Source organism: Cupressus sempervirens, chromosome 1 (assembly GCF_028749045.1).
Source record: "Cupressus sempervirens isolate cs-2001-9-10 chromosome 1, ASM2874904v1, whole genome shotgun sequence".
NCBI lineage: Eukaryota > Viridiplantae > Streptophyta > Pinopsida > Cupressales > Cupressaceae > Cupressus > Cupressus sempervirens.
Window position 1 is genome coordinate 54317416 of NC_143118.1, and position 11093 is coordinate 54328508.

Genomic DNA, 11093 nt, shown 5'->3' on the forward strand with positions numbered 1-11093 from the left:
GAAGTTAAAGATAGAAGGACTAAGGGCTACACCAACAATTCTACAACTTGCAGATAGTTCTACTATTACTCCTGATGGGATGATAGAAAACATAGTTGTAACCTTAGATTCTCTAGAATATCCTACAAACTTCATGATTTTATCCCCCAAAGTTAATCTATCTGGTTACCCTATCATCTTAGGTAGACCATGGTTACCATAGCTAATGTAAATATAAGTTGTAGATCAAGGAATATGACCATATCAAATGGCAAAGCAACAAAGAAATTTTATTTATATCCTCCAACCAAACCATTACCAAATTTAAGCACATCTTTTTGGCTAGATTTAGGGGATGGAGAAGAAGAGTTAGACTCTATAGTATAGCTCATGATGTTGCATAGACAGTATTTTCTAAAACTGCAAGAGGAAGATTCAATACTTCAAAGCATCCTCACTAATAGTTGTGTGGTAGAAAAAAATATATCTGAAAGTTTTGTGTTGGAATTAATCACATATGAGGACTGATAAGAATTGTACTTTGCTCAAAGAACCTAGAATTCTTTATCCACTTTTACCTTGTGAATTAGAAGCAAGTCCAATCTCTGAAGTTGCTATGATAGAGTCCACCACTACTATTGAACTAACTAAAGGTCATAATCTCCATGTTAATCCTAAATTAACAGCCACATAGGTAGACAAATTAAAAGAATTGCTTCAAAGGCATGAAAAGGCCTTTGCATGGGACTATAGTGATATGAAAGGGTTGATTTCTACACTATGCTTCAAAGCATCAATATGAGGAATGATAAGAATTGTACTTTGCTCAAAGAACCTAGAATTCTTTATCCATTTTTACCTTGTGAATTAGAAGCAAGTCCAATCTCTAAAGTAGCTATGATAGAGTCCACCACTACTGTTGAACTAACTAAAGGTCATAATCTCCATATTAATCCTAAATTAACACCCACACAGGTGGAACAATTAAAAGAATTGCTTCAAAGGCATGAAAAGGCCTTTGCATGGGACTATAGTGATATGAAAGGGTTGAGTTCTACACTATGCACTCATAGGATATACATCAATGAAGGTTGTCTACCACTCTGTCAACCCCAAAGAAGGATAAATCCAAGCCTTAGAGAGATAGTTAAAATTGAATTTCAAAAATTCCTTGATGGTGGTTTTATCTATCCTATATCTGATAGTAGATGGGTGTCGCCCCTTGTTGTAATGCCTAAAAAGGGAGGAAAATGGAGAATTTGTGTAGATTATAGAGAGTTGAACAAAGCTACTAAAAAGGATCACTTTCCTTTACCATTCATAAATCAATTTCTAGATACATTAGCTTGAAAGAAGTATTTCTCTTTTCTAGATGGGTATAGTGGTCATAATCAAATCAGTATTGCTCCTAAAGATCAAGACAAAACCACATTTACCACTCCATGGGGTACTTTTGCATACTCTATTTTACCGTTTGGTCTATGTAATGCTCCTGCAACATTCCAACAAGCTATTATTAGCATCTTTGTTGATATATCTCATGATTGTATAGAAATCTACATGGATGACTTCACAACATTTGGAGTCACTTTTGAAGAAGCAATGGTTAATCTTGAAAAGGTTTTGGTTAGATGTCAAGAACATAATTTGGCACTTAATAGTGAAAAGTGTTTCAAGCTCATGTAGGAAGGTGTAGTACTTGGTCATTTCATAACATTTGTAGGAATACAAGTGGATCTAGCTAAGATAGAGGTAATTCAAACATTTCCCATACCTACAAAGTTAAAAGATGTAAGATCTTTTCTAGGTCATGCTAGATATTACAGACGTTTCATAAAAAATTTCAAAAAAAATAGCTAATCCCTTGTATAAGTTACTCACAAAAGAAGTTGAATTTAGTTAGACATTTAAATGTAATGAAGCCTTCCTGCAGCTTAAGAAACTTCTAACTACAGCCCTAGTTTTACAAGGCCCTAATTGGAATTTACCTTTTCACATATATATAGATGCCTCTAATTATGCCATAGGTGCAGTCCTAGCACAACAATCCCAAAATCTTGAAAATGCAATCTATTATATCAACAAGAGCCTTCATGGACCAGAGCTAAACTAAACTGTGACTAAAAAAGAATTGTTAGTAGTAGTTTATGCCCTCAACAAATTTCAGCATTACATAACTAGTTATTCCATATTTATTCATACTGATCATGCAATAATTAAATATCTCATGAACAAACCTACTATAACAGGTAGGTTAGCAAGATGGTTATGATTGTTGCAAGAATTTGATATAACTATTGTTGATAAGTTTGGAAAAGCCAATGTTGTAGCTGATTATTTATCAAGAATCCATCATGATGATACTCACACTACTTTGGTAGATGATGCATTTTAGGATGAGAATTTGTTTCATATTTTTGTTCAAACTCCATGGTATGAAAACATTGCTAACTACACTATAGCTAATAAAATACCAATGCATTTTTCTTACAAGGAAAAGAAGCTGCTTGTGGAGAAAAAATTGTGTTTCTCCTGGATAGATAATCTCTTGTTCTACACTGGACCTGATCAAGTTATGAGAAGATGTATAAGAGAATATGAGACATATGACATTCTACATGCATGTCATAATGAACCATGCAAAGGAAACTATCTAGCAAAAAGAATAGCTTTCAAAATATTGACAACTAGTTATTATTGGTCTACACTTTACAAAGATGTAGTCAACTATACAAGGAAGTGTGACAAGTGTCAAAGGATGGTCTAGCCAACAAGAATAGATGAAATGCCTCTTAATCCTCAAATGGTATTAGCACCATTTGACAAATGGGGAATGGACTTCATTGGTCCAATTGATCCTCCATCTAATGGGAAATCTTATATTCTTGTCTGCACTGATGACCTGAAAAAATGGGTTGAAGTTAAGGCTATGAAGCATGCTCATGATGAAAAGGTTATTGAATTTTTGTATGAAGGTATTTTTACTCACTATGGTGTACCCAAAGAGTTAGTCACTGACCAAGGTGTGCAATTCACCTCTAATCTGATCTTAGAATTAATGAAATAGTATAACATCAAGCACTGAAAATCTAGTCCTTATCACCCTCAAGCTAATGGACAAGAAGAGGTCACAAACCATGAGATAGAGAACATCTTAACATAAATAGTTCATTTGCACCATAGGGATTGGACCGACAAATTGCAAGAAGTTGTTTGGGCTTACAAATCAACCCAGAAGACTACTATAGGATTTAGACCATTTGAGCTCTTATATGGTAAGGTAGCAATGTTTCCAATTGAATTTAAACATAAAACTCTAAGGACAACATTAGCATTAGATATTAAACTTCCTGTAGCACAAAGAGGATGTCTTTTGCTTCTTAACTCTTTGGATGAAATGCACAAAGTTTCTTTGGGATAGATTGAACTGATACAGAAATAAAGGAAACAATGGCATGATTCTCATATTATTAGTAAAGAATTTCAAGTTGGTGACTGGCAACTACTATATGATTCTAGATTTAAGGCTATGCCAGGAAATCTGTAGACAAGATGGTTGGGACCATACAAAATTAGTCATGTCTTTGATAATGGAGCTGTTCAACAAAATACCATCGATCTAGTACCCTTCAAACTGTTAGTCAATGGTCACAAATTGAAATTATACAAATGGCCCCAAACAAAAGTGAATTTCCTGCAGTAGTTTTAGCAGCTGAATTCAAATAAAAATCAAGTAACTCTTCCTATAGCCGAAGGTGTCAACCTTCTGACTACTGCTCTTCAACATTAGTTTCTTTATGCATAATCATAATAAAGACTTTATGTTCACATAAAGTTCACTTTTATATTCACGTTTTCTTTCCATCTCATATCTTTACCTTCCACACATCCACCTCATCTCATTTCTTTATCTTACATCCATCCACTTTCCTCGTCATCAATTTTTCATGTTTTCAATAAACCCTGCGAGATGCTGATGGATGCTGCTAATGATGATATCCCTTCTACCACCTTTTTTTTTGGTACATATGATAATTAGAATGAGAGGTATAAAATTTTCAAATTATCATTCACTTATAGTCCACAGATTTTGTTAATTATGTTTAATACTGCATAATTTATATGATGGCAATGTTATGCCAGTCCCTTACCCATACTAGGTCTGACAAGTGTGGACACTTGTACAAATTTAGTAGGGGGTAGGGAAGGCCACTAATATCCAATGACATTTCTATTTATCTATAAATATCTTGCCAAATCTTCGCATTCCTTTCATTAATGAAAATTAATTTCCATAAGTACACAAGTGAGGTGTCATACTCCCTATTTTTTGAATGATTTTCTGTGTCAAGCTGTGATTTGACTTATGTTTAAATTTTATGTGATTCAAACCCTATTTTTGGACAATTTTCACACATATTCATGATTTTCCTTCATAAAAAGTCATATTATTGTGCATAACAATTTGTGATGACATCAATTGCATGTTAAAAAAAAGAAGTGTGAGTTGAGTCTATAAAATAATGAAGTAGTTTGAAGCTTCAATTCAAAAGGAGGAAAACAGAGTAAACAAAGGAAGTGTTAAGAGAATAGGTGGAGAGTTGAAGAGGAGAGAACTAGTGGAACACACAGTGTTACTCTTGGACGTAGAAGCTATAAGAAGGTTTAATGCATGTGGATGGCTAGGCTATTTTTTGAGTTTGACTACATTTGATGAGGAGGAAACTACAAAATTTACAAGGACATTTGATGAGGGTTTAGCTTCCATTTGGGGTTTAATAGTTGTTGCAATAGAGGAATGCATTGCTGAAGTGATTGGGTTGCCTATAGTTGGAGAACATTACCCCAGTACACATGATGTAAGGTCAGCAAGAGCTCAATTTACCAGACAGACTGATCCTCAAATGGACATTACAAAGCAAGGTTGCAAGAGAATGTCACTACTACCACCATAAAATGAATTAGCCATGCACATCATCAGGTATTTTACATGTGAAGGTAGATTCTCATACTTAAATGCACATCATTTCAAATTACTTAGTTGTGAAGGCATAATCTTGTAGTAAACATTCCAAATTTCTTGTATAATATGCTCTACATTAGTGTGGAAGAGACTCAGAAAGGAAAAGATAATTCTATTACTCATCATGCCTTAATCAAGTTATTGATAGAGAAGTCACTTAAGTATCTATCTCCCATGACATGGGATGAATTTGTGCAAGCCAAAAGTCTGCAACCCCAAGCTGCCCCTAGTGAATAGCCTAGTGAGGAAAATGTAACTCCCACTAGTGATCCTGCTAAACAAAATACCCAAGAGGTTGAAGCCAAAAAGACCCAAGAAAATGTGCAAAAAATTATCCTTATTCAAGAAAATGTGCCTTCACCTATGCAAGAGACCTTGAAACCTACTTCTAGAAAAGCTAAGAAGAAACAAAAATTGCAGGAAGAAATCTATGTTCAAAAAAAGGAAGACCTGAACCCTACAATCATAAGACAAAAGAGAACAAAGAAAAGTCCTATAGCAACCACTCCTACAATAGAGACACCCAAAGGGAAAAGTAGGAAAAATATTGTGATACAAGAAGAAACCCTCGTAAGGAGAAGCCCTAGGATGAGAGGGCAACTTTCTAAAGATTCTACATTGTTTAAAACATCCACTATGGAATCCCCTGTACAAATTATTTCTGATCACTCTCCTCCTCATCCTAAGATTGCAAGCATTCCCAAAAATCCTACTACGGAATGTAGGGATGAAAGAAAAGAAAATCTAGATGATATGCCAACAAACTTACCAGGTATTTCTAGCTATAGGGATGAAATAGTTCCTAAGTATGTTGATCCAAACACTGCCTAGTTCCCCATAGATCAACATGGATTACTGGTGTTGTAGAACATTTATGGTAGGAACAAAAAAATAGGAAAAGAGATCATGAAGAAGAAAGTGGTTCTATTACACTACAAAACTCCTTTTTTAGTTGTATGGACAACATCTATTTGCTGAGGCCTTGTGGAAAGAAGAGAAGAAAAAAGATGAATAAGATTATAGTATCTCAAGGTGACAAAATTGCAGATTTAAAGGAACATTTAGCAAGCCAAAAACAACAAATGGACCGTGCCCTCAAGTTAGTTGATCAGGCCCTTGCTTGTAGATTGCCAACAAGGGTTTATGCTCTTTGTTTGAAAGAAAAATTTATTTTGTTTCAATTAATATTAACTCTTAAGAATATTAATGCAGAGTTCGAATCAGCACAAGAATTTTATGGACTATATCAAAGTCTGCCACCTTGGCAGTAGAATTTACTTTGTGAATTATATCTTCATAATTTTGTTATCCCTTTAGAAATTCAATGGAATCCATTGCTTTACATGGGGGATATACACTTAAGAGCCCTCATGTCTTGGATGTCCAATAAAGAAAATTATGACAAGTAGCTAAATGATTATAGGGATGAGGAAAGGATAGAACCCTTGCCTTTAAGAGCAGAGAGTAGCAAGTCAAATAAAGTTCTTAGGGATTGGTTCACATTAACTTATGGAAAGAAGAATCTAGAAGTAAAGGATAGGATCTTTGCTGCCAGAGCTAAGGTTTATTCTGATTATGAAAATTTTCCCTACTTTGCTTTCTAGAGAGCTATGACTAGTGTTAGGAGTAGATGGGCCAAATTGCCTGAATCTCTTAAAAAGTTAGAACCACATAGTCCCATCAACTTGGAGGTAGTAATTCATAGGGTTCCAAAATATTTAGAGTTATAGAAGTAAGCTAGACCAGAGTTGTGGTGTCCCCTAACCATGCAACCTCCAATGCTCTTGTGGCCTTTGCATGACATCAATGCTGATAGACTTGACAAGCTTCAGGAAGATTATAGAAAGGAAGTATGGCAAAGAACTAGAGGATTTTATTAAAATTTTAAGAGCAATAGAAAAGGAAGGATAGAGATTGGAGAGTTAAGGTCATTAACAAGGAAGTGCAATGCTTGAGGACAAGCATTAGTTTAGCAGGGGGCAAATGATGAGACCAAAATTTATCTTTATTACATGATATTTTAAAGATAATTTGTTGATACCCTATTTTATCTTTGTCAAAACATTTGTGGACCTATGTTTACCAAACCTATGATAAATCTATGGGTAGAAACTATGCCACCTTTTGCTAATATTATATATAGTATGCAGTATTTAATATAGTTATCAAAATGTGTGTTCTTATATTTGAATTTAATTTGATAAATTTTTATTTGCAAACATCTTTTTGTATTGAAACTAACCTATTAATGAAGACTAAAAGATGATTGGAGAAATTCAAAAGTTAAGTGCCAGCAACATTCAAGGAGAAGAGAATGCTAAGGAATAACCACTATGGAGGAAAGTTACAACGGTTCCAAAAGACACGATAGCGAGTAAGGAGGAGCTATGAAGACTTATTACCTTCTCTGAACTTATTCTTTGGTGAGAAGATGTTCAGACTTTATTATTTTTGCCTTAAGCTGTTACTCCTTCTTCATGCCTTCAGTTTTTATCCTCCCATTTTCTCTCCTACAGATTTAAAGCTAGGTCATTTACTTTTCTTTTATGGAATAAGTTTTGATTTCCTATATATAGGAATAAAATCAAGTGTGTTATTTTTTAGCTAGTTAGAAGAAATAGTTTATCAAAATAGATTGTTAACTTTTACAGTTGTGTTTTTACAGTTATGTGTTATGTAATGAATTTTTGAAATCTAATGAACTAGTTTTTGGCTTCTATCTTGTGTTAGTAGTTTAGTGAAGCCAACCAAGGGGGCCCACTTGGAATGTGAAATAGATTAGGATAGAATAAATTTATTTCCAAGAATTCTTAGTTTCATAAGTAGAAGTTGTAGTTCCTTCCTTTAGCATCGAACTTTGTGAATGTTCCTACAGCATATGTGAGAATAGTTATAGTGGATGAACCGAGTTGGAATATTTATTATCCTTTTATTGTATTTCTAGTATTCATAGAGTTAAGCATATTATTTTCCTATAGTAATAGTATAAGTTCTTTTCCTTGCATTTTACTTTCCTCTAGCATAAGCTTAGTGACCCATTAAGAGACCTAGTGCACATGCTGTGCCGACCATTTCAAGTATACATCCCTAGGTTTCAACAAGATTAAATGAAAATCATAGTGGGAAAAAATAGTCCTTAGTTTGAATATATTATTCCTAAGCATGGCCTAGAGCATGACTATGATACACCTATTGTGAGGCGGATCATGAAGCTCTCAAGGTGTGATCTCCTCTTGTAAAAGCTCTTGGTGTGCAAGCTAGTTGTAAGCTCTCTTATAATATAAGAGTTTGGAGTTCTCTCATTTGGAGAATATTGTAAGGATTTTCAAGTATAATAAAAGCATGCTTTGTGAAGCATTTTATCTTCTCTTTTTCTCCATATTGTTGTGTTCTTGGTTGTGAATCTATAAGGGTGATGTGGCTTTTCATCATTTACTTAATCAAATTATCTCTCATTGAACCTTTTGGTATAAATAACTAAATTCCTTTGAAAAAAATATCTTCTTGAATGAAATAATCATCAAAATTACTCAGTTGACTTGATAGATTTGGTGCTCTTCACTCTCTCCACACCTCATAAAAATTAAGGTTAGTATCATACAACTCCTTCATCTTGGTCAAAAAAGAATGTCTTTTTCTCAATGCATTTGCAACTTGGTTAGTAAATAGACTTTTATGCTTTATAAAAAATGTGAAACTCTACAAATATTCAACCCACTTCATATTTCTTTGATTAAACTTATATTGACTTTCCAAATACTATAAAGCTTAATGATCAATGTACAACACAAACTCCTTAGGAGTCAAATAATGTCTCCACTTCTTCAAGGCATGAAGAATAGCATAAAACTCTTGATTATACACGCAATACTTCCTTTTACCATCATTTAACTTCTCACTAAAGAAAGCAACTAGTTTACCTTCTTGACTTAACACAACTCCTATTGCACTACCACTTGCATCACATTCAACTTGAAGTACCTTATTGTTATCAAGTAAAGCCAATACAGTTTATTCAACAAAATTTAGTTTCAAAGTCTCAAAAATTTTATCAAATCTATATGTCCACTTCAAATTCTGTTTATCTCCTCTCATAGTCTTAGTCATAGCATTACAAAAAATACTAAAATTCTTTATAAACTTCTTGTAGAAACTAACCAACCCGTGAAAAGATCTTGCCTCACCCACATTCTTAGGTGTATGCCATTCCAAAATTGATTTAACCTTCTCAGGATCCATTCTCAAACCATCAACCAAAATAAAAAAATCCCAAATATACAATCTCCTCTTGCTTAAAGGAATACTTCTTCGAATCAATCAACATCTTCCCCTCTTTTAGTCTCTGCAATACTTGTTTAATATGATCAGTATGTTATTCCTTAGTCTTACTGAATATCATCTTATTATCCAAATAAACAATCAAAAATCTTCCCAAGAATCTCTTTAGGACCTCATTCATCAACCTCATCAAAGTTCTAGGTGCATTAGTCAAACCAAAAGACCTTCTCTGATTATGATATGATTATAACCATTCTTCAAATTAATCTTGGTAAAATAATTTTCCCTACTCAAACAATCCATTGTATTATCTATCCTCAACATAGGAAACCTATATTTTACTATTATCTAGTTAATAGCTCTAGAAGCAATACACATTTTCCATTCTGCACTCTTCTTAGGTGCCAATACAATAGGCACAACACATGGACTCAAAGTTTCTATAATCAAACTTTTTTGCAACAACTCATGCACTTGTATGTTAAGTTCTTCATTCTCAGTAGGTGTCAATCTATATTGTGCTTTTTTTGACAAACAAGCTCCATGAATTAGACCCATTCAATGACTTATGCTTCTTACTGGTGGTAAATCATCAGGTATATCCTCTACAAAAATCTCCTTGTGTTCTTTCAATAAACTTCCTATCTCTGCTAACACTTGGCTAAGATTATTAGTTTATGTTGTTACTTGACATCTATCTATCTCTTAGTCATTACTATACTCAGTTGCTCATCCATCTCTACCACAACTCGACCCTCTGGGAATTGTATCAAAACAAGCTTGGTTATTTTTCATCTCCTTCTTAAATTGTCTCCCATTAACTATGAAAAGTCTAATAGTATTATAATTCACTTCATCAGGATCTTCAATTAAAGGAAAAACTATTTTCTTTTCTCCATTCACCCAAAGAGCATATTGATTCAATCTACCATCATGAATAATGTGTCTATCATAGTACTAAGGTCTACCCAACATAATATGGAAACAATCCATATGCATAATATCACATAGAACTTCATCAAAATAGTCTACAATTTTGAATTTCACAACACATTACTCACTTACCAATAATTTATTCTCATGCTTGACCCATGAAACATGATAGTGTTTTGGGTGTCTCAACCTCTACAAGTAAAACTTTGTAACCAGTTTCACTAATGCTAAATTTGTTGAACTACCACTATCAATAATTACTTTCTAACATTTTCCTATCATCTTACATTTGGTTTTGAAAAGTCTTCTCCTTAGGATAGGTTCCTCATAAATTATCTTATTGCACAAAGTTCTTCTTACCATCAGGTTTTATCCATCCTTAGGTCCACAAAGTGAACCCACAAGATCTACAAAATTTCTATTGCCTTGTTCATTTTCACCAAAGCACCCACACTCAAAGGATCTATGCCCTTCTTTTCCACATTTGAAATAATTACCATGAAAACCTCCTCTAGAATAAGAATTACTTCTTCTTTAGTAAGAAATTATACCTCCTTAGTAAGAACTACCACCTTTCCACTTGATCTTTCCATTCTCATCAGTTTTTCATTTAGATTTTTCCTTATCTTGCATATAATTTTTAGATCTACCACCTTCTCCATAAGATCTACCTCTACCTCTCTAGAACCTACCATCTCTACCCAGTTGTCTTTGTTCATGCTTCCTTGTTAATATCTCCTTAGCATTCAAGGCATATTGATATGGTTCCTCCACACTTTCCAATTTCACAAAACTTATCTCATCTTGAATTCTAGATATCAATCCATTTAGGTACCTCATAAATTCATCAACCTCATCATCCACATATCCAAATCTAATA